The following is a 24,781-nucleotide window of genomic DNA, read 5'->3' as shown; positions in this document are numbered from 1 at the left end:
CGCCTTAATATCACCAAAAGGGAACTGCAAACAGGTCAAGCTGGGCGAGCTCTGAACACTAACTGGCATCAAAGCAGCAGCCTTTCAACGGCACAAAACATTAGCAGCGCAACTCAGCCAAAGCTAAACAAACACAAACACTCACTGTTAAAACAGGAGTCTGAGGACCAGTTAGACATTCGCCTGGGGCTCCTGGAAGCTAGCGACCACTCTCCCCCCCCCCACTCGGGAGCTGAAACCCCCAGCAGGGATTCAGCAGCCAGGCCTGAAATGCTGACTTGACTAGCCTTGGTAGTAGCATTTCTCACTCAAGAGTATGTGACGTGTCGGTGTAGGTGGGGGGCAGGCTGCAGCTTAGTGGCTAAGGTACATGACGGAGACCCGGAAGGTTGGCGTTTCAAGTAGCTGTTGGGTTCTTGAGCGAGGCCTTTAACCCCCACATTGCTCCAGGGGGGATTGTCCCCTGCTTGGTCTAAACAATTGTCAGTTGCTTAGGATAAAAAATGTCAGCTAAATAACTAATGTAATGTAGTGTGGTTCCGTGAAGTTACAGTATCTCAGGAACACAAAATATGATCCACGCTGCTCAGGTTGACATTCAAACAGACTATTACATTACATTAATGGCATTTGTCAGAAGCGCTTATCCAGAGCGACATACAGTTGATTAGACTAAGCAGGAGACAATGTAGGGTTAAGGGCCTTGCTCAAGGGCCCGACGGCTGTGCGGATCTTATTGTGGCTACACCGGGGATCGAACCACTGACCTTGCGGGTCCAGGTCTATGACAGTTCAAATGTAAAAAAAAACATTTCCTGTGGGGACAATACCTAACCCCCTAAAAGCTGAATTCATACAATGTTATCACGTCATATTTCCGGAAGGCAGAGGGTCTCTCGGACGCTCTGTAGGGCAGAAAGCCCAGGTGTGCCTCGACAGGCAAGGTCAGCCCAGGCACTTCCATTCCCCCATTAGCGGCGGTTCATAATGGCCCTCATGCCCAGGAGTCCATTAGCGCACACACAGAGCAGAGTCTGAACGGTGCAGAGCATTAGCATCACTTCAAAGCTTCACTGCAGCTAATGCTGCCCACTCACTTGAGGAAAAAAAATATATATAAATAAAGAAAAAGCCTTAAAATGACTGGCCTTTGGAGCCCGGCCACTGGACAGCGTAGCGCAGGGGAAGGACGTGGCCATTCAGCCCAGCAATGCCTTTTCCTACCCCTAAGTGTACCAACTGCTAGTTTGCCTAAAAGCTCAATCGTATCTAACACTGTATCAAGCCTGGTCTTAAACCCCCCAGTGTTTCTGCCTCCACTACATGCACTGGCAAGCTATTCCACACATTGCCCACTCGCTGTGTGAAAAAAATACCTCCTGATATCAGTACAAAATAAAGTACTGAGGATCCCTGGCAATTTCTGCCGGTCGCTAAAGGCGAGCGTGGAAAAACGTCTTAACGTTGCTATTCGCCAGCTGTGTGATACCGCTCTGAGCCGATCCCACTGGCTTACAGGCTCCCGATTGCTTTTTACGCGTCAGAAAAATTTGGACACAATCGGCTTGAATTCGTCTGGGGAGCAGATCCTGTGTTTCGATTCCCGTTGACCAATCGGTACGTGGTTCTGTTTATGACGTTTTTCTGATCCGGTCGGGAGCCCGTATAGTCTGTGCCATCACCCGATCGGTTGTCACAATCTGACCTCGCAAAGTGTGAGAGGCTATCTGACGTCGTACCTTCATATCATATAATAATATATAATCAAATCATGTAATGTACGCCCATCCTAAGATAGAGGTGGCTATTGGGGGCGACATGGCTCAGGCAGTAAGAGCAGTCGTCTTGGCAGTCGGAGGGTTGCCGGTTCGATCCCCCGGGCTGTCGAAGTGTCCCTGAGCAAGACACCTAACCCCCCAAATGCTCCTGACGAGCTGGTCGGGGCCTTGCATGGCAGCCAATCGCCGTCGGTGTGTGAGTATGAATGGGTGAATGGAGAAGCATCAATTGTACAGCGCTTTGGATAAAGGCGCTATATAAATGCCTGCCATTTACCATTTACCATTCTATTGGAATGTGGCGTGCTTCCGATACGCTACGGTAGTCGCAAGCCGTGGCAATCTAGCCTATATTTTGCAGTGCGATTTCAATAACATTGCAGTAGTATCACAACAAATGCTCACACTGAAGGAAGTAGGCCTATATTTCAGCAAAGTCTAGATCTTGTGCCAGTTGAAAAAGTAGGTCACATAACAACGTGGGATCTTCCATGCAGCGGGGACTTCTGTTCAGTTTTATTCTGGTTACTGCACGAACCTTAAACGCCCATGGAGGTGCTTTCTAAATATTCCACACAATATTATTCACCTGAAGAGAAATGGTAAATGGACAGCCTTTTGCCCAAAGCTCTTCACAATGAATGCCTCACATTCACCCATTCATACTCGCACACCGACTGCGATTCACTGCCACGCAAGGCACCAACCAGCTCGTCAGGAGCATTTGGGGTTGGGTGTCTTGCTCAGCGACACTTCGACACAGGATTTCAAGAGGTCGCGGGATCAATCCGGCAACTCTCCAACTGCCAGAAGATCGCTCTTACCTCCTGAGCTAATGTCGCCAGTCACACGGAACAATCATGAATTCATGAATTGGCATTAACTAATGTAGATGTTAACACAAATGAACGATGGACAAATACATTAATTAAGCATTAAATTAACTTTTCATTAGTGCATGCATTTGTTAACTAACAAACGTTTTTTGTAAATGAAAATGCATACATTAGCAAACCATCGGATGAACTTATTAGTAGACCATTAACAAATACATTTACTTTTTCAATTCCAATATGAAGTGGCAATAACTAATGTAGTTGTTGACATGAATTAACTTAATGACGTACAAACACATTAACAGAGCGCTACACGTGAACTCCTCGGTAGTAGTTCGTTAGCACCTACATTAGTTCACGCCAATTCATGGCCAATTCAGCATGTCGCCTGGCCTCAGACTGGTTAAAACCACAGCCTGATTGTGTGTGCGTTTCGCCCGCCCCCCGCCCGCCCCCCGAGGCCAGGAACACATCCCCAGCCTTTCCGCCTCATTACTCGACGCTCTTCCCTCGGTAGGTTCTCGTCAGATGATTCACGAGGACTCTCGATGAAGAAGCGTTTTTCTATTTTTCCGAGCGCGTCGCCGTTTCCCCTCATTTCTCATGCAAATGAGAGGACAGGTAGCGCGCGGGAATGCTAATGAGCCCCTCCGCCTGGCCACTGGCCATCTCCTTTTAATGTGCAGGTGTGAGAAACGTTACCACGACAACAGCAACAACAATAACAACGACGACGACGACAACGACGCCAATCACAGGAGAGGCCTGCTCAGTTACCTAATTACCTGCCCGCTTCGCTCCCTCTGAGTATTTGCTTTGGCCTTACTTCTCATGACTAATTACCCAGAACACAAACAGGGATCCGCGTGAGTGAATCTCCCTCCTAGGACTAACATTACAACGTTACAGGTAATAATTAGCTGCCGCTTTCATCCGACGCGATTTACAGTCGATTACTCTAAGCAGGGGCCAATCCCACCCGGAGCAAATGTGGGGTTAAGGGCCCAGCAGCTGCACGGATCTTACTGTGGCTACACTGGGGCTTGAACCGCCAACCTTCCAGGTCCCGGCCAAGCACCTCAGCCCCTAGGTTAGATATAGGCTGCCCCACAATCACGGCAGTTATCATAGCAGAATCGTGACTTGAGAGAATGTGGGCGAGCCGGATGGTCTCTTGCGTACATACCTCACGGTCGCTGGCCGTTTGGAACACTGGTGTGTGAACACAGCGGGTTCTTATTGGATGGCGGCCATTTTAAGAGCACTCATCACTGGTTACCAGAGCCCCACAGGACTGGTTCACCTGGCTAAAGGCAGCAACTTACCGATAAGCCGTCGGTGCATAGGTCACAGGTCAGTCTCGGTTAATATATCTGACCACTATTAGAACAGAGCCCCTCCCTCATTCTTACAGTACAAAGCAGCTCCGTTCCCTTAACCTTGTTTAAAATGTACTTGTCGTAAATATTTGGATGTTGTTTCATTAAAAACAACATACTTAAAAAAAGCAATAAAAAGAAAAGCTATAAAACTAAACATTTCTAGTGAAAGACACAAGTACTAACCACATACAGTGGAGTTTGTATTACTTCTGGTCCCCTAAAATGGGGGGGGGGGGGACTATGTATAACAAGGGCTGTAATTCAAACACGGTTCACCTAATATGGATGTTAATATCCTCAAATTGAAGAAGAAAGTCTGTACTTTAACCACATAGTGATTTTTTTTTTTTTTTATCAACAGTTTGTTTGCTGGAGTACAGAGTGAAAACAACAGGAAAAGTGTCACTGTCCAAATATTTACGGACTGCGCTATACACCCTCACCGTACACCTCACCCTCTAAAACTCGAGATTCGGGTGGCAGGGACAAACCCGAAGGGGGCGCTGGCCTTTTGGCCGGTCTCCTCTTCCCCATGACACACAAACAGGACGAGCACATGCTGCTTAGAGCAGAACATGTGACAATCATTCCCCTCAATCCTAATCTCGTTTTCACATTGTGAGCAGACTGCAGTGCTTCAGGAGTCAGTCAATAAGGTCTGCGCTGTTCGCTAACCTGTCAAAAACCCAGAGACAGCTTTTTTTTATTTATTTTTTTTTATAAAAGAAACCACAGAACGCCGGCTAAACGAGGGGAAAACAACTACGTGCGATTCGGAACGAGGCCTTGGGAAAAAAAAAAAAAAAAAATGAAGAGAAGAGTTCACGATCAAACGAAAACGAGGTGCTCCTTAGATATGGAGGAATTACCGGGAGAGAAAAAAAGATGAAAAGGCCCATCTATTTGACAGAATAATCATTCTGGGATGAGCATGTTCAAACCTAATTTGAAAACCACAAGATTATTTAACAGAAAAACAAGCAGCTTTTCACTTCTCTGCTCTCTCCTTCTCTCTCTTTTCGTTAGGTGGCTACGGTCTGATTTCGAGAATTAGCATAATTTTTAGCACGCTAATATGTGTAATGGGAGTCAGGAAACAGTCATTTGCGATAATCGATGTCCTGGTATTCTCCGCAGGCAGGGGAAAGATGGTGAACGGCAAGACATGTTACCACCGAGAGCCCTGACTAACAAACACGGACGTCTCTGTTGACGATGTGTGAAAATGGAGTCAACAGCAACGCAAGGCAAATATGGCCACCGGCCAACAAATTATTAAAGAAGGCAACAAATTATTTTTATTTCATCGATATTCCTTGCAGCCTCTAGAAAGTAAATTAACTCAAAAAGTGTGGGACCAAGGAAGAAAAACCGAAGCACTCTGTCTCCTGGTGAATAAACGGATAAAAAGCCTTTAAATTACAGTGGCTTTGTATCCTTATAAATATACATGAGAGTTTCTAAAAACATGTTTTCACTTTGTCATTATGCGTTTTTGAGTGCAGATTGATGGGCAAAAATGGCGATTTTTATCCATTTAAAATTCAATCTGCGACACAATAGAGTGTGCAAAAAGCAAAAAGGGGTCTGAATACTTTCTGAAGCCACTGTATATGGGCGAGAACAAGGCGAAAAAGACCAAACGCACATCGACCCTGGCCGACACAGTGTCTCTTTCAGTTCAGTTTTCCAGCATAGAGGAGAGGAAGAGAAGAAAAACAACATTAACGGCTGACTGGCTCCGGTGACAGAGAGGAGGCCGGGTAGGCCTCACACTGTGTGCTGACCCACTGTCGGCATGGCGATAACCCCCCAACCCCCGCCCCCGCCCCCACCCTGCTCCAATCTCACACCCACACACTGGGTCACACTGCCCGTCTTTCTGCAGAGTCACACGCCTGCCAGAGGCACAGATACAGAGAGAGAGAGGAGAGGAGGGGAGAAGAAGGAGAGGAGAAGAGAGGGGAGAGGAGAGAGGAGCAGAGGATAGGAGGGAGAGGTGAGAGGAGGGGAGAGGAGAAGAGAGGGGAGAGGAGGGGTGAGGAGAGGAGAGGAGTGGAGGGAGAGGAGGGAGAGGAGAAGAGAGGAGGGAGAGGAGGGGAGAGGAGTGGAGAGGAGAGGAGGGAGAGGAGAGAGGAGGGGAGAGGAGAAGAGAGGGGAGAGGAGGGGAGAGGAGAAGAGAGGGGAGAGGAGGGGAGAGGAGAGAGGAGGAGAGGAGAAGAGAGGGGAGAGATGAGAGTGGAGGAGAGGAGAGAAGATGGAAGGAGAGTGGAGGAGAGGAGAGAAGATGGAAGGAGAGGAGACGAGAGGAGAGAAGTAAAGATGGAAGGAGGCACTGAGGATGTGCAATCACACACCCACACAGGGCAACAAAAGGAGATGTTGACTGGAGACATGTTTCCAAAAAAGATGAGAAAGGTAATAAACCAACTACAGATAAAATTTTAGACGAGGAAGGTAAGCTATTGCTACCTCAACACCCTTGTGTTTTGGCTGCTATAATGCCATGTCTTAATGTGCTGCTTAAGTAAGAATTGGGGATCTTCTGTTAAGCAGGAAAAACTGTGCCGGGATAATTAATAGGCTACTGTTTTTCAGATAGTTCCACTCTGTAATTTTGCGTCATTTATCAAGACAGGAAAAAATATTACCATATCTCCATTCCCGCAAGATAGGACCATTTTTAAACGTTTTTTTGTCAAATCCCGTAAATTATTATCTTCATTCCATCGGCATGAAACGTAAACCTTATCCGATTCACCCAAAACCTTTGACCGTTAGTTCTGGACCGGAACTCCCACGTGTCAAAACGAGCTTGGTGCTTCCGTGCCAAATCAAAATGGCAGGATGGCAAAAAAAACCCCCAAAAAAAACGCGTGAGACCTTAGCTTCGGCGCGCCGTGACACTGCGGCCCAGCGTGTGGGCACAGGGCGCGTCTGTCCGTTAAGATCAGGGGCGCGCGCGCCGTGAAACGCATATGAAGTGCGCCCCCGGCACAAAGCCAAGTCGAGTGCGTTAACGCGGGATGATGGTCAGACGCGGACCGCCGCAGCAATGTCCGCGTTAATTCCCCTCCGATGACGACCCGCGTCCCGTTCCCTCCCCCAGACGCTCCTAATCTCAGCTGCGTTAAACTCCTCGCATATTAACAGGGTTTCCACTTCGACACACAGAAACGCGGTGATTATTTAAACGCGTGATATATTTCCGGTGCGTTTCAATGCGACGTAGGATTTTTATTAGGATTTTGTTTCATATTTGTACGCTCGATGAAAGGCATTAATTCCTCCGGCTCCCAGATCTGCCAATAGATATTGTGAATTATTCACAAACAATGAGTGAGTATGTTATCTTTTTCATTTCCTGACGATTCACCGCTGAGGCATGAAAATCACTTCTTTGTCATTAGTCTATTCGTGACATATCCGGGAGACTGGTTTGCACACATGGAGACGATTTGTTGTGGAATTCAGCCTACTGCGTGTGGCACAATTGAGGAGGAGAACACGCGTGAGTCACGGCTTGAGAATCGGCGTGAGTTAGCTGACAAGAGGCCCTATTGACTGCAGGAGTCAATGAACTGTAGAAACTTTAGCGAGCATCGACGTACACAAACAGGCCTGTACTGGTGATCGATTCGAAAGGATTAACTCAGGATCACCAGCCATGAGTCACCACCTCTCCACTAAACGTCTCTCGGACTCATCTGTTCCCAAACTGCCACAGACACACCTGGATAAACAGTCAGCTTTTGTACGCTAAAGGCTCATTTATGCTTCGGTGACAAAGCGATCGGCGACATACATGATGCAAATTATTTTTTTGACGTCAGGCCGATAGCGATGGGTGTCCTGTACCTGCAGATTTTTGTAAGGTCACAGTGTAAGTGTAGCACAGCTGTGATTGGTAGACTGAGACAAGACATCAGGTTGCCATGGCGAGGATACTAGTTTACTCTTAGGCTACCTGTTTTTATGAATGAAGGTGTTGTGTTTGCAAAGCTAGCTAGCAAACTGGAGGGGCGTGAGGAGAAGCCGGTTGCTATAGTGACAAAGCGCACGACCTCTGAACTGTGAATGCGAAACTTCGTCGGACGAAGTTCTGTCGACAGACGCTTTTGTCGCGAGGTGCATTCTCGCCGAAGCGCACGTCAGCCGCGAGACGGTCGCTCTGCGGTCGAACACGGGGGTGTCAAACTAATTTCCCAGGGGTGTCTGCGGGTTGTCGTGGTTTCCTCTCCGCTCTCAGTTCAGGCCCTGAGAACCAGGGCTCATCACCTTCGTGTGAACGATGCAGAGAACACCCTGAAAATCAGCAGACGCTGCAGAGCTCCAGGACTGGAGTCTGACACCCCTGCGTTAAAGACTACAGCTGCACATCTCTCGTCTTTCATCTAGGACAGCTGGATTTGTATTTGTCTCGGTACTGTAGTTCCTGCCCTTATTACTTACGGACTGGGCCTAGTTGCCATGTGTACTAGCCTTAATGTTCATGGCTGTACAGCTAATATGTGAATTGTAACCTATCCGACCTGTTCCGCAGTTTGCTCTAATGACCTTGGTGTGCACGTTTTGTACGTCACTTTGGATAAAAGCGTCTGCTAAATTAAGCGTAGCGTACATAATGTCGCCACGGTGCTGGATGCCCGACATTCCAGGGGGCGAAAACACGGCAGCACAAACCGCAGGGTGACGCGGCGAGGATCGACAATCTGGCACAACGACAAACAAAGACCGAGTACTGACAACCCGTGTACAGACGTCCTCCATCTTTCACTGCCTGGCGGATTCCTAATGAGGCGGAATTTTCGACGACTGCAACAAAGCCCCCGGTGGAGATCAAGAGCTTATTAACGACTTGCTGACTACGCAGCGCTACTACTGAGACAGTATCCTCCGCCCTCCGCAGTACCTTACGTTGCATAAAATAATGTGATTGTATTTATGCGCGCACTGTGCAGGGGTGCGCGTCTCAGGCAGGGGAGGGGTTCCCAGAAAGACGCTCGCAGCAGAAGGGCCGTCCCGTTCACCCGACCTGAGCCGCGTACGGGAGCTCAGGAATACGGAGGATTAGCGAGCGCGTCATTCCGGGCCCTCGCCGGGCTGCGCGCTCTCTTCCCGCGGCGGAATATCGGCTTCCGAACAGGAGTAACACCCCGCCCCTTCGATGGCAGAGTCCCGACGGCAGTCACTGCTACCGGCAAAGGTACACACGAAATATTGAAGCTGTCACTTACAAACAGCCACCCACATTTTGTAACACTCATTCTGTGGTATGATGAAGATGTTGTTTATTAATCTGACACGCACGCTAATGTTATGCATATGGTCTTCCACAAGGGCTCCTTACTACATGCACTTGCATTACGCAGGGCTCAATCTTAGCTATAACACTGATTTTGTTTATTAGTATGTGATACGTAACACATTTGGTTTCCAACTAGGGACCGACTCAATTGTGTAATTCTGCCTTTTCCCAGAATTCCCAACCACAGCTTACAGGCCAGAATTCCCAACTGCACTGTACAGCCCAAAATTCCCAACTCCACTGCACAGCCCAGAATTCCCAACTGCACTGTACAGCCCAGTATTCCCAACTGCACTGTACAGCCCAGAATTCCCAACTGCACTGTACAGCCCAGAATTCCCAGCTGCACTGTACAGCCCAGTATTCCCAACTGCACTGTACAGCCCAGTATTCCAAACTGCACTGTACAGCCCAGAATTCCCAACTGCACTGTACAGCCCAGAATTCCCAACTGCACAGCCCAGAATTCCCAACTGCACTGTACAGCCCAGTATTCCCAACTGCACTGTACAGCCCAGAATTCCCAGCTGCACGGTACAGCCCAGTATTCCCAACTGCACTGTACAGCCCAGAATTCCCAGCTGCACTGTACAGCACAGAATTCCCAACTGCACTGTACAGCCCAGAATTCCCAGCTGCACTGTACAGCCCATTCTCTTCTGCGGTTGCTCTTTCCTTCCCCTCAGCGATGGCTGGAGCTGCCTGTGATGACATCGGGGAGGAAGTGTACACATCATCTGTGGCTACCGTCCGCAGTCACGGGGGAAGGAAAGTACCCTGGGCGGAGCTGCACTCCACTCCCAGAGCCCCCGGAGAGAGCCGCGTGAACTCAGATCCTCAACTCAGATCCTCAACTCAGATCCTCTCGCGTTCGTAGACAAACCCGACGATCCGAATGCATTTACACGTTCCTGCCGTTCCAAATGTGGCACTGTCAATAACCGGGTACCGCACACGTTTCTCAGTGCTGTTATGGATTCAGTAAAAGCATGCGATGGCTTACAGTAATGGCCGATACAGGCACTTGTCCAAACGCTGTTTTTTTCGAATCCATTCCTCTGCTCACCACATAAATAACATAACAAAGAGCTTCACCTTACGCACTCACCTTACCTATAAGCCCCTATACATAGAAATACCTGTGTGCAGCAGGATGAAGCACATTCCCAGCGTAATTAAGAGAAGTGAGCTTTATGTTCCAGCTCTGTACATTCCTGTAAGGCACATCGACACAGCTCTACGTCAGCTGAATTAGGGAGCGCGGTGTTTACAATAGGGATTAAGGGGGCTTCTTTGTTAACCAATAAACAGAGAGGGAGCCCATCCTGTAACAGTGTGTGGACCGTGGGGGTGACCTTCTCCCAATCGGACAAAAAACCACAATGCAGCGAATTGCAGCAACCACACCGAGACCAACACTGCAAAAACAACTATTTTAGTCTTGTATTGAGACTTAAAATCTTATTTCTTTTACCTTTTTGCAACAAAAAAAAAGATGTCAATATTGCCAATCAGGTAAGACAGTTTGACTCACTTCAAGATTTGCTAATGGAATAAGAAAATGACACTTGTCAAGCAAACATTGACTTAAAACGACAAGACTAAAACACATGCAATGAATGATGCTTTCTGTAAAAATGGCCAGTCGTTTAGGCCGAAAAATAGAACAAAGTGAATTTGAGCGAAGCAGGCAGATTCTCCTACCGATGTTTATCAGGTGAGAACAGAAGCGGAGTGTGCTTACACACACACACACACACACACACCACACCGAACGTCAGCAAATAAGCACACATCTAATAGCTACACTGTGTAGCCCCACCAAAAGCACACCCAGCATCATTCACCAGGAACACGGCAAAATCGAATTACGCGCAAGACGCTTCGCCAAATCTTCTTCTTGAGTGAAAGCAGAAACGAAAGCCCGTCCCGGGAGCGGTTAACCGCGCAAAAGGACGCGCGGATGTCCGTGTGGTGCTGTCAGCGTTCAGACGGCGGGCTGTGACTGGTGCATGCTGGGTAAGGAGCCGGGTCAGCGCCGGGGAGATACGGGTTTCGAGCCGGACGGCGTAGCTCAGCCGGCTGAAGCTGGAGCTGTCAATCACTGGCTAATATATGCGGGGATTAAAGCCTCCCATTGGGCCTAAGGAACTACGCAGGGAGCTAATTGGCTGCCCGCGGATTTAGAGGTGATATGCCCTTCAGAGCTCTCTCGCCGGGAGTCCATTTGACCTCTGACCTCTGAGTCTGAGAGGAGCAGAGGGAGGGCAAGACGGGAGGAAAGAAAAGAGGAGAGTGAGAGTGAGAGCGAGCGACTGAGAATTTTCACTGGCTCACAAGTGGATCGGTGTCAAATTTCACAACAAGGCCCATTATGACCTGTTCTCAGATTCATGTACAGTGGCTTGACACACTGTAGATCTGCATGTACCGCATGTAGGGGTGCTTAAACCCTTGGAAGGCCAAACGGCTGTGGAATTAGACGCGGGCGTCTAACGAAAACGCGGTCTCCAATTGTTGCTTTTTGCTGCCATTGATTGAAGGTGCAGTGCTAGAACTTGTAACCTTTGCAAAGCACAGACTCTTTGCACCGTGATGCAAAAGACCCTGTCTCGATCGGTAAAGCGAGATAACAGAACAAGAGATAACAAAAAAAAAAGCAAGTCAGTCCCCTTCCCCAAAGCAGGGCTGAAATTGACACCCCAGGTTGATGATTAGAGTATTTTATAATCCTTTGTCCGCAACAAGACAGACACAGAGATGGTATTGACAACACCAGAATCCCCCTCTTGGCCATAGGCAATCAATCCGATCCTTGTACATGCAGTACATTGGCTAGAAAAAGTCAATGCATTATTTCCGTTGAGCTGAAAGCCTTTTCAGGAGCCCTTGAGAAAGACAATGCCAATGTACGGAAATAGAATTTAAAAAGCAAAAACAGCCTTTTTTCTAAAGAGCTACTTATTTCCTTATGGAAAGTGGAAAGATTCTCCCAGTTCGACATTCTGGTGCCGAGTAGACTACCTGAAACCAAGAAAAAATGTACCCCTCTCTACAGTAGCCTTACACTCCTGTTTTCTGTTTACACCACTTTCAAAAAAACACACGTGACAACGTCCTTTTCAGTTGAAATTGTGGCTCAACCTATTCTGTTGCATACAGAGGTACTTTCACTTTCTGGATTCGCATAGTTTGCAAGTGGACGGGAATCTATTGTGTGTGACACATAACCATTATGAACACATTTTTATCATCGAAGCTCTCCAAAATGGCCACCTTTTGACTGAAATACAGGGCGTGGCCAAAATGAGAGATTTGTTAAATAAATAGTTTGGTGCCCACAATATTCCCACTTGGAGAGGTATCATTTAGAGAAGTGTCATTCGGAGAGGTTCTTCAGTAATACAAGTCAAAAACTCCAGTACTGGAGAAACAAAACAGCAGAGCTCCAGGCTCCGGGCCCTCCGTGGCCCCCAGTACTGGAGAACCGAAACAGCAGAGCTCCAGGCTCTGGGCCCTCCGTGGCCCCCAGTACTGGAGAACCGAAACAGCAGAGCTCCAGGCTCTGTGCCCTCCGTGGCCCCCAGTACTGGAGAACCGAAACAGCAGAGCTCCAGGCTCTGGGCCCTCCGTGGCCCCCAGTACTGGAGAACCGAAACAGCAGAGCTCCAGGCTCTGGGCCCTCCGTGGCCCCCAGTACTGGAGAACCGAAACAGCAGAGCTCCAGGCTCTGGGCCCTCCGTGGCCCATCAATCAGCGTCAGAACGGTGGTTTCCGAGGGAGCTGACAGGCTCTTCCAGGGCCAAACGCTTCCCCCCGCCGTGGGGGGTCTGGAGCGTGACAGCTCAGAGCCAGCGACACACACTCCTCCCAGCGTGCGTGTGTGTGTGTGTGTGTGTGTGTGTGTGTGTGTGTGTGTGTGTGTGTGTGTCGCACGTCGGACACACAGCCAGGGGCAGTCAAGTCAAGGCTGTAATTAGGAATCACTTCCTCCCCCTGGTTCCTGTGGGCTCGGCCAAACGAGTGTTGACACAGCAGCAAGGCCTGGAAGAGAGCACATAGGTACACCCCTGCACAAACAGAAATGCACACGCTCACGCTCACTCACACTCACACACACACACTCACACACACTCACGCACACTCACACACACTCACACACACTCACACACACTCACACACACTCGCACGCACTCGCACGCACTCGCACGCACTCGCACGCACTCGCACGCACTCGCACGCACTCGCACGCACACACACTCACACACACACACTCACACACACTCACACACACTCACACACACTCACACACACTCACACACACTCACACACACACACACACACACACACACACACACTCACGCACGCACGCGCACACGCACACGCACACACACACACACTCATGCAAGCATGAACACACGCGCACGCGCACACACACACACACAAACACAAACGCGCACACAGACACACACAATCCCGCTCGTAAGCACGCACACGAGCAAGCACGCTCACACAGACACACAAACAAATAGACACACACATGCTCGCACACAGAAACACACACACACGTACAGTAAGCTTACGCACACATGCATGCAGACACACACACGCACACACACAAGCACGCACACAGACACACCATGGACGCCCATGCAAGCAAGAGGAAGTGAGTAAACATTGCCACAGAGAAAGTGCTCACTTCATAACCCGACACCTAAAGGTCTTTCAAACACTCATTGTCCAAAACATGTCTCACTGATAAACATCTAAAGGTCTTGAACCGCCGACAGCATTGAACATTATCCAGCATACCAAAGCGGACTAAAACATCATTATGCAGGAAAATATAGGCTGACATTCTAAAGCGATCAGCCACACCAATTTAATCTATGGAAAAAAAGGTGGGTTTAATTGCAATCAAATCCAGTGGGGACCAAAATGCTTACACAGTCAATCGCCTCACTTCGGCAAAATAGCTGACACAGTTAACCAGCCCGCCCAATTAGCGGGGCGACGGGTTTTTCACGACAGAGCTACAGGCCTTTCTTACCCCGGAGGTAGGTTTCATTGACTACATCAAAGCTCTATTACGCCTTCCGTGCTGAACTTTATCCGAAAAATATACCGTGAAAATGTAAAGCGTTTTAATAAGCGCCTACAGCCTTCGATAAATACCTCGCATAGCTCCCAAACGAGGAGAGGTGTGTGTATGCCGTGTTCCTAATGCGTGGGTTAAATAAGGCTCTCGCTGTCACTCTGTCGCTCCCTCTCTCTCCCTCTCTCTCTCTCTCTCTCTCTCCCCACGGGACTCCTTAATGTCGGCCCTGCTTTCTGTCTCCAATCCCGGGGGCCCAATTACAAAATGGCCGCTGTGATCTGATCAAGCTTCATATAAAAGTGGGGATCTTTTTCTGCTTCATAAGAAACTCACAGCTGGAGGAAGGAGAATCATTCTAGAAAAGGCTCAAACATATCCTCTGCCATTGGAGGCAGTGTCTGGCTGTGGATAAAAATACCTTTTGAAAATCCTCCTGACCACATTCCACCGGCCTTTTAATTAGCCTGCAACCTTAATGGAAATGAGATATAACCGGTTATATCCGGTTATCGGCAGTTTCAGTCCCGATCTTAAGTCACTGTCAAAAGTATTTAAATAATTTCAACAAATTAAATCGAATGCATGGAATAAATGTGTAGCACTGTTTGGAATGTGGCTTGTTTATTTTTTCTGTGAAGCACATTGAAGGTTTAGTTGTCACTTCAATAAGAATAATTTGGCATGCAGATTTTTAATTAATTATGCTTGTTTGTGCGCGTGTGTGACTGGGATTTTTTTACACTGAAGATATTTTGTTGAGATAAATAATAGCCTGCCATTACATCTTTAAACTAGACTTTGACAGATATTTTGTTTAATATTTTTTAGATTTCCATCCTCTAACAAGGCGAGTAATGGCTGGCTACACACAGGAAACCAAATAAAAACGAAATCATTATTCACCGCCCAGAAAGCCAAAAACATTTGACACGGGCAGGAAAACAAGCAATTACCATAATGCACTGCGGGGAGGACAGAGTATGGCTAGTGTTCCCTGAGGCTTCTCTCAAACTCAGTACTCAGAGTTCAGACCCCACCCAGCACCCGAGACTGACCCTGGAGATGGGAGCGAGAATCTTGACAGGTTTCACAAGGACACACCTTCAGCGCAGGGCACTGTGGGAACAGGCCAGACCTGATCTTCCTTGAGAGAGCAGGTTTAAGGAACCCCCCCCTGACAGACAGAAACACACACCCGATAATCTGTGGTTTATCACACTGATGACTGACGTATGGAATATCCAGCAAGAAAGCGCTGTTTGATGGTCGAAAGGTACGGGTTGAACTACACAGCACAATGACACCAAACCCCTTAATTTCACACATTCAAAAGTGTGCGATGAATGGATTTTTAAGGGAAAATATGCACATTTTAAGACTTCTTAAGGGGGGGGGTTGTTTTTAAAAAATAAAGTGAGGTGTGAAGTAAGTAGATAATAAGGGGTCCATGACCTGAAATACACATCAATTGAAACATCAAGGGTTTTTTATTGTCATGATTAAGGGGTTTCCACCCATGGATGAAATTAATGGGTTGTTATTTCTAATTAGGTGGTAACTGCATGCTTTCGGGGGTCAATTAAATGGGACTTAAGCACATTTTAATGATTTAATGTTTCGTAGTGCAGTGTGACTGCCTCGCCGTACTGCACTAAGCCAATGTCAACGCAGCGAACGCAGCTAAATGACCGATGAGCCCCAACACGGCTAACCTCTGAAACACGGAAAACGACTGCTGTCTGTCCTGGTCCCACGGTGGTGGAATGACCTCCCGGTGAATGTCAGAACGGCAGAGTCTCTGACCTCCTTCAAGCGCAGACTGAAGACCCATCTCTTCAGGCTACACCTTTCCCTCCCCAACTCGCAATCACTGTGATTAGCCCTAGACCGTAATGGCACTTATGTATAGATATTGTTACTTGTGTAGGTATTGTCGTTTTTATTGGCTGTTGTTGTATTCTAGCCGCCAACTGCGGTACGCTAGTTTGAAAGTTGATTGTACTCAAGGGTTCTGAATTTCTGTATGTTTACACTAGGACTCGGAACTGTACCGTCCTCTCAGGTCCACTTTTGCACTTGTTCTTGTGATTGATTTGCACTTTGTTGTACGTCGCTCTGGATAAGAGCGTCTGCTAAATGCCACGTAATGTAATGTAATGTGACGGAAACAGGAGAGCGACGCTCCAAGACGAAGGCCGCTTTCAGGAATGTTCACTTAGCCGCGCGCAGAAGGTCCCGCTCTGCCATTCACTCCTGGAACAAAAGCAATTTCACAGGACTTTAAGACCACGCTCCTCCCCTCCCCTGCCCCCCTTTTGTTGTTTTGGGGGGTTTTTTTGGGGCAGGAATTAGCATGTAAATGCTCGTCTGAAGGCTTAACCATGAAGGGCAGCGAAACTGCAGACAGGAGCGGTATTCAGCGGGAGCATGGGAATCGCACCATCTCTCCCGGGAATCCCTGCGGAAGTATCGGTCATCTGAACTCTGCCGAAACTCTGGTCCCGGCCCACTTCACACCGAGCCAACACGCAGAACTGGTGTAGGACTAACGGCTTTGAATGGGTATTACATCACTGACGACTCTCACCTGGTTTATATACCAGGTTTACTCACCCACCACAAGACCAACCTTATCACCCAAAAATCAATTCCTCTCAAATCAATACTCACACACTGTTAATTAGACCATCATAATTTTCTGGGCAGCCTGGAGCCCAGAAGGTTGGTGATTCAAGCCCAGGTGTTAGCCACGATAAGATCCAATAAAAATAAGTCCGATAAGTCTAATAAATACCTAATAAAGTGTTCACTGAGTGTGTATTGGGAGGTGACATTAGCTCAGGAGATAAGAGGTAACAACAGGTTGTCTGGCAGTTTGAGTGTTTGATTCCCTGGATCGATCCGCAGCCCTGAGTGTGTCGAAGTGTCCTTGAGCAAGACTCCAAACCCCCAATTGCTCCTGACGAGTCGGTTGGCACCTCGCATGGCAGTCTTTCGCTGCTGGTGTGTGAATGGGTGAACGAGAGCCATAAATTGTATAGAGCTTTGGGTAGCCCTAGTTGCTGGAAAAAGCGCTAAATAAATACAGTCCATTTACCATTTACCATATACTAGGCCTAATCCCGTCAGGAAAAAAAACCGCTGTTATTTAAAAAGGCACAGTAACAGCTTGCCCTTTTAGACAGAACATAATTAGCCCGCGACACCAGAGGGTGTGCGCACAGTCCTCGACTATTCTTAGTAGCCCAGCATCCCGCGGGGAGAACCAGCCCTTCTCCCGACAGCGCCGGGAGCAGGGCGGTTATGTGATCCGCCCGTGCGTTGGCGGCGTGAACACCCAACGTGTGCGGACTCGCGAAGGTCAACTGCGTTAAGGCGGGAGAATCAGGAAAACGGGAGCGGGAGACAAAGAGGTCGTGATTGACTCCACTCCACTCCGCTCCGCTCCACCGTCCCCGACCTCGACAGATGCTGCGATCGGGTTTCTCCGGGGGGGGGGGGGTTCTGTTCCCCAAAGGGGCCGCACGCGGCCTGCTCCATCTGGGGCCGACAGCCACAACAGGCCACAGCCAGGATCTGCAGTTCTGACAACGTACGATCTAGCCGGCCAGTGAGACGCCAGTGTGACATCTTCCAGGCAACAGGACAACAGCCCAACACAGGGATGAGCAGGTCCCATAGGCTCCCAGAAATGAAGCCACAGTGGAGGTACATTTCTGTTCTCCAAGGGTCAAATTTCCCCAAATGTACCCTGAGAGACGTATTGCTGGCTAGGGGGTACCGCCACAGTGACAAACACTTGTACCTTTTTTTAGGCACTTTCCGCACCTTTATTTCTGAGAGCAGCTCTTCTCCACACTGCATACTGAAGGCAGCCCTTGGTTCATCACACTGAGTCTCTGAGAAACTGGGAACTAACACCAAATACTATAATTAATTTCTATATTACTTCAACTGTCGAGCAGCTGGCGGAGTAAACCTGCTGAAACATATTGCGATGTGTGCGCATATTCCTGAGAAGGAGCCAACTGAGCCTATTTTTATTACTGTGACAGATTCACCCGTTTTCAGTTACATTACGTTCTGCAAAAACTGTCACTCACACATACCTGGACGAGCTTGTTCTCTCGGTAAGTGGTAAATAGACCGCATTTAAATAGCGCTTTTATCCAAAGCGCTTTACAGTTTGTGCCCATTCACCCATTCACACTCGCACGCCAACGGTGAAAAGCTGCCATGCAAGGCATCAGACTGCTCGCTGGGGGAAATTGGGGGTTAGGCGTCTTGCTAAGGGAGACTTCTGAGTCCCAGGGTGGGGGGGATCGGGAACTCTCCAACTGCCAGACATCCCAAGACTCAGCGTCCTCATTCCACACAAAACATAAAAATATTGAAAGCTGGAAAGCTGCAGCGTTTGAAAATGACAACAGAATTACTCTTGTCACATGGCCTTCACTTTTAACAATGAACTGAACTGATTTTTTTCTTTCCTCAATTAAGCACCTTGTGACAGAATCACCCCCCGGAAACGAAGAATCATGGCTGAACGCACAGGAATAACAATGCAACACGCCAACGGCACATTGACAGAACTACGTACCAGCTGTCAACTTCGAGGAATTGCTCTTGGCCCAGAGAACTAATGTGCATTTCTTAATTTTTTGGGACCTGTTGTAGTTATTTTAGGCATGGATTTCATTCTATCATGTTTAAATGAGCGGCACGGATGGTGCAGTGGGTAGCACTGCCGCCTCACAGCAAGGAGGTCCTGGGTTCGAAACCCCGTCGGCCGGGGCCTCTCTGTGCGGAGTTTTCATGTTCTCCCCGTGTCTGCGTGGGTTTACTCCTGGGTACTCCGGTTTCCTCCGACAGTCCAAAGACATGCAGCTTAGGCTGATTGGAGAGTCTAAATTGCCCGTAGGTATGAGTGTGTGAGTGAATGGTGTGTGTGCCCTGCGATGGACGGACGACCTGTCCAGGGTGTATTCCTGCCTTTCGCCCAATGTATGCTGGGATAGGCTCCAGCCCCCCTGCGACCCTGTTCAGGATAAGCGGGTTAGGATAATGAATAAATGTTTAAATGAAATTTTGGCCCACCCCAAACTGTGAATGCTGTAACATAAGACTTGACAATTTGTGCAATAGGGCCTAAATCAACTAAGTTTAAGATGAATGAAGTCCAAAATTAAGTACTTCTTAACCTACTTAAAACATTTTTATATTCAGCATTTTTCATCCAACTTCTGTATTGATTGAAAAATAAAAATAAAACCCTCAAAACCATGTACATTATTTTCTTAACTTGAAGGGCAAAACCACACAATTATTTTACACAGGATTGTGTCGACTACGTCAATCACAAGACCTGACTGCATTCTATCCACCCCCCCCCACCAGCTAAAAGAAGGAAGGAAGCAACGAGCCAGAAGCCAGAACACACTCTAAATGCTAATGTATTCAGAGGAGAGAAGGAGAGAGAGAGCGAGAGAGCGAGAGAGAGGAGAGAGAGAGAACAGAGAGAGAGAGAGAGAGAGAGAGAGGGAGAAGAGAGAGAGAGATTTGGTTTCCCGGTCTGTGGCCATACATCAGATTCACTTTCATGAGCCGAGATCCAAGAAATCACACACACGGGGGCTTGCACACACACACACACACACACATACACACACACACACACACACACACACGGGTTGGCACAACGCAAAAACGCAAAGCTAGAAATCGTGAGCTGAGAATCAGATGGTTCTATCTACGTTCTGAGTGGTTTTGAGATATTGAGCTTCAAAGATGCCAAAGGTAATGGGCTCCAAGCAGATACGACTTTTAAAATTAGGCATTTTTTTCATACTTTTAAACTGTTTAACTGTTAAAAATTTTGTATAAAACTTCACAGATGTATTTATGTATGACACAAAGTCATTTTAAAATAAATGTCAGTTAGCACCTGCTCATTCTCAGCTCACGAAATGTAACTACCGTTAGAGTCACTTTGCTCAAGGAAAATGCTCAAGCTAGGTTTTGAAACAGCTGGCAGCTGGGCGCTGGCTGACAAGTTCAGACCGGCTCCACGCTCAACACGGTTTGACCAGCTCAGGCTATGTTTTCAAACCAGCTGGTAGCCGGTGATTTCCAGCCGGTCATAGCTGGATTTTACGGCAAGGCAGCGGAACGTGGATTCACACAGAAACGCATCTGTGACATGCCCTGCGACAGCAAAATGGACGTCCTCCTGATAGCAGCCTGCTGATAGAGCATAGCCCCACAGGAGAGACCGGCTCACCCTGGTGTGAAGGAGACAGCCACGGGTGTCTACGTGAGGCACCTGCTGTTTTAACACTTCCACTGCAAGAGCCAACATCACACTCTGCTCATTCATGCTTCTATTCTGGCACACTTCCTCATATTTCTTTTCTTTTCTTTTTTTCAGTCACCACGCACGTCTTCTAGCCCGCATGCACCGAGGAATGCCAGGACTCCACAATGCCCCGATAGATGAATCTAATCTACCCACTACGCCAGGCAAACAGGGCACTACCGCGGCGTAGACAATTCAAAGCTTCAGGAGGAGGAAGCGGGCCAAAGGATTTACATTCCAAAGCTTCTCTTCAGAGAGAGCTGAGATACGGCGCATTACGGAAGGGGGACTGGGGCCCTGCTTTCGGCGGATCTCAGGCCTTTCAAAGTGCTGTCTTCCAGGGAAGGAGATACCCACGGACAGTGTGGAGGAAGAGAGGAGATAAAATATGCGCGGCAGTCTAGTGCTTCTGGTGCTGGACTGGGACCTGGAAGGTTGGTGGTTCAAGCCCCAGTGTAGCCACAACAAGCAGCTGTTGGGTCCTTGAGCAAGGCCCTTAACCCCACATTGCTCCAGGGGGTTGGTAGCCCCTGCCTAGTCTAATGAACTGTAAGTTGATTAGACTAAAAGCAGCAGCTAAACTGTAACTGTGCTGTACTGTACTGTAATGTCATAAACAATAGGCTGATGACAAAAGATAAGCCTATATTTAGAAAGGGGTAGGTAATCATTTAATCGATGTTTAATAAACATTCTCATAAATTAAATTACGTTGCCAAGTAACCGTATCAACGCAGGTTAGCAGCCATCAAAATGTTGTGTACTTTCACTTTGAGACCACAGCGTATCGCTATAGCTGTTGTCCTGCTGAAGACAGTATCACTAAGTTGACCAAACCTTTACCAAGCTATATATAACGGTTTACATTTATAAGAAAGCGTTCACTATAAAAGGAAAGCAGTGAAACAGAAAATTCCAATAGGCTCATTGATGGCAGAACAAATGATCAATGCTTTAAGAAATAGAAAAAACATTTTTACCAACGCCTCTATTGACATAATGTTTCACAACCGCCCTAGAGTAAAGTTCAGCAGTGTGCGATGCCTGAATCACCGCACCGTGTCCTTCAATGTGTCCATCAGAATGACAACAGCGAGTCCATCTATGGTGCCAGAAACACGAAAATAGAGAAATGTCTGTAAGAGGTGGTGGGAGTCGGATGACTTCAGAGTGCAGTATTTAGTGACCCTCCCTGACCCACAACCGTGGGATGTTTGAGCTTCCTGGAAGATTCCTGAAGCATTATGCGTATCCTGTCTGGTCTGTGAATAGACCTGTGCAACCGTACAGCAGAGGTGTAAAATCAGCAACAAAGGGAGGCATCCCACAATTCCCGGTGGAGAACACTCGATCCTGAGTAACCATGGCACCAGGGAGCTCTGGTTCACACAAGGCACACACACACACAAACGCTCACTTGCCTTGTTGTAGCCTTAAACATTTTCCTCTACAGCTCTGAATCACAAGATAAATGAACGGCGGGATCCAACTGGCCGACACATTATGTGCAAATGAACAAAAAAAAATTCCCAGACCATTTTGACTATAATCGTTCGTTTCCAGGGGTCGTTTTTTTTTTTTTTTAAGCTAGCCGGCCACCCCAAATACAGACACTGCGAGCTCTAAAGTACCCAGCTCCTCTGTTCACGTCTCCTGGAACAACTCCAGGCTTGACAGGCTCGAGGCTTTGTGGGGTAAGAAAGGCCGTAGTTTTGAAAACATTTCAGACCTCGAGGCACCCAAACAGCAGGCTTGGGCTAGCTCTCAGCTCTGCCCCAGTTCAGGCACGTGTCTTGTGGTGCGATTTTCTCCTCGGATGGACAACCTCCACCCCACCGCTCAGCTCAGCACACAGTGCAGGAGTCTGTGTCCGTAGGGCCCGGTCCCGCGGGGGGGAAAACCTACAAAGTCACGGTCATCTTGAGGCGCCCAGGGACACCAGCGACCCGGCAGTAGAGACAGGTCCAAAACAGCCAGAACCGCCACGACAATGTGAGCTAAGTTTTTAACCAAAAAAGAAAAAAGAAACAAAATACACCAATAAATAGACCAATATATTGTGTATTTCATCAGTTAAAGTCCATGGCCAAAATATTACATATTACAAATATAATAATACTAATAATAATAGTTTTATTAAGCCTTTTTCACTCCCAACAAATGCAGGCTATATATTTGAGTCTTTATCTGGCCTGTGAAGGAGTCAGAGTAACTCCCAGGCGTAACCACAAATCCAGGCGCTACTGCAGTGTGACACAGAGGTCTATCGGCTCGCATTAATTTGCACTGAAAAATAGACGGCGTTTGGCACACTGTGTCTCTGAGGAAGCACCACGCCCCCTCAAATTTCATTTCACACCTGCCATCAAGTTCCTGCTTGCACTCGGTTTCCTAATCATGGGCTGGAACTAGTGACACGCGTTTATCTAGGGCAGAGGCCAACCCTGATCCCGGAGAGCCACAGGGTCTGATGGGATCCCCTAACCCTGCTCCTGGAGAACCACAGGGTCTACTGGGGTCCCTAACCCTGCTCCTGGAGAACCACAGGGTCTACTGGGGTCCCTAACCCTAGTCCTGGAGAACCACAGGGTCTACTGGGATCCCCTAACCCTGCTCCTGGAGAACCACAGGGTCTACTGGGGTCCCTAACCCTGGTCCTGGAGAACCACAGGGTCTACTGGGGTCCCTAACCCTGGTTCTGGAGAACCACAGGGTCTACTGCAGTTGATTACACAATAAACTCACTAACCTGGTTTCTTGAGTCAAGAGTCGTTGTATTTAAGGAGAAAACAAAAGCCAGCAGACACTGAGGCTCCCACACTATCAGGGTTTGCCTCCCCAGATCAAATCATGGTCCTCGAGGGCAGAGAACTGCTGTTTTTCCCCACCCTCCCTTTACCTGAGAGTCAGGTGTGAAGGCAGTTTGACCAATCAGTAGCATTAATTGTTCAGCAAAATGTCTTGGGGAAAAAGAAAACAGGGCTGGATCATCTGACTAATTCTACAACTAGCAATCAATTGAAAAATCATAAAAGGTGATTAGATGACATAATAGTATGTCCATTTGACATGGAGTGTCAAACACAAAAGGAGTATGTCAGTGGCCTTAGCAACCAGCGCTACAGAAATGCCTGCCGTTCTCTGTAGCTTGTGACAATGTGGGAACACGGCTGTCAATCATCATCTGCGCTTAATTAGAGACAATTGATGTTGACTCTGGCGGAGAGGAAATGTGATAATTGACTGAGAAGAAGGCTCCATTGAGTTGTTCAGTGTGTGACGTTTTTGTTATCACAAGGCTACACGCTGAACTATACTACACAGCTGTGACAGACATGTGAACTACAGATCTGTGTACATATTACTTCCGTTTCTCAAATTATACTGCTCATCACTGCAAAGGCCCATCCACACCAAGAACTAGAACCATTAATATGCAGTTTGGTTGGTTGGTTGGTTGGGATCACTTGCAGAGTGTTTTTTTTTTGTAGCTGCATGAATGATAAACACTAAACACTAAAATCCATCCGAAATTACAGGGCGTCACGTTCAAAATGGCTGACGACGTGGCCAAGAGACAATTCACAGAACGATATCGTTCATCAGTGTGGATGCGTTATCGTTATAGTTACTGTCCATGCCATAGTTCTTGGTGCGGATGGGCCTTAACTCAGTACAGCATTGGAGTACCGCATCAGGTTAATACAAACACAGACCACGCTAGTACTGTGGCTAATACTACTTCTGGTGGGCTGCAGAGAGACCAAACGGGGAGTGCCTTTTCTTCTGGAATCTTCTCAGCAGTCAAAATGTCCGCCAGGCAGTGGTGTACTGACCGAGGCAGGCTGTGTCGGCGTAACTGACAGTCCTTAAGCCCGGGCTGGCAGGGGTTCCCGTTGCCCTGTCCAAACACGGCACAGATCATCCTGGCAGCAACACATCTCAGCTCAGGTGGAAAATCGTCCTCTGCCTTTATTATGTTTCCTGGGGTGATGTGATCTTTCTTTTTGCACTTTCCCTGTTT

At 47.9% G+C, this 24,781-nt stretch overlaps 1 protein-coding gene across 1 annotated transcript in view; it reads right to left on the bottom strand.

Moving 5' to 3' along the window:
- The window catches only part of gfod1 (glucose-fructose oxidoreductase domain containing 1), a 41,569-nt gene that overhangs the window by 13,837 nt on the left and 2,951 nt on the right, over positions 1-24,781 (bottom strand). The window lies entirely within an intron of this gene.

Source organism: Conger conger, chromosome 4 (assembly GCF_963514075.1).
Source record: "Conger conger chromosome 4, fConCon1.1, whole genome shotgun sequence".
NCBI lineage: Eukaryota > Metazoa > Chordata > Actinopteri > Anguilliformes > Congridae > Conger > Conger conger.
The sequence above is the reverse complement of the archived record's forward strand: the minus strand, read 5'-3'. Positions and strand labels throughout refer to the sequence as shown.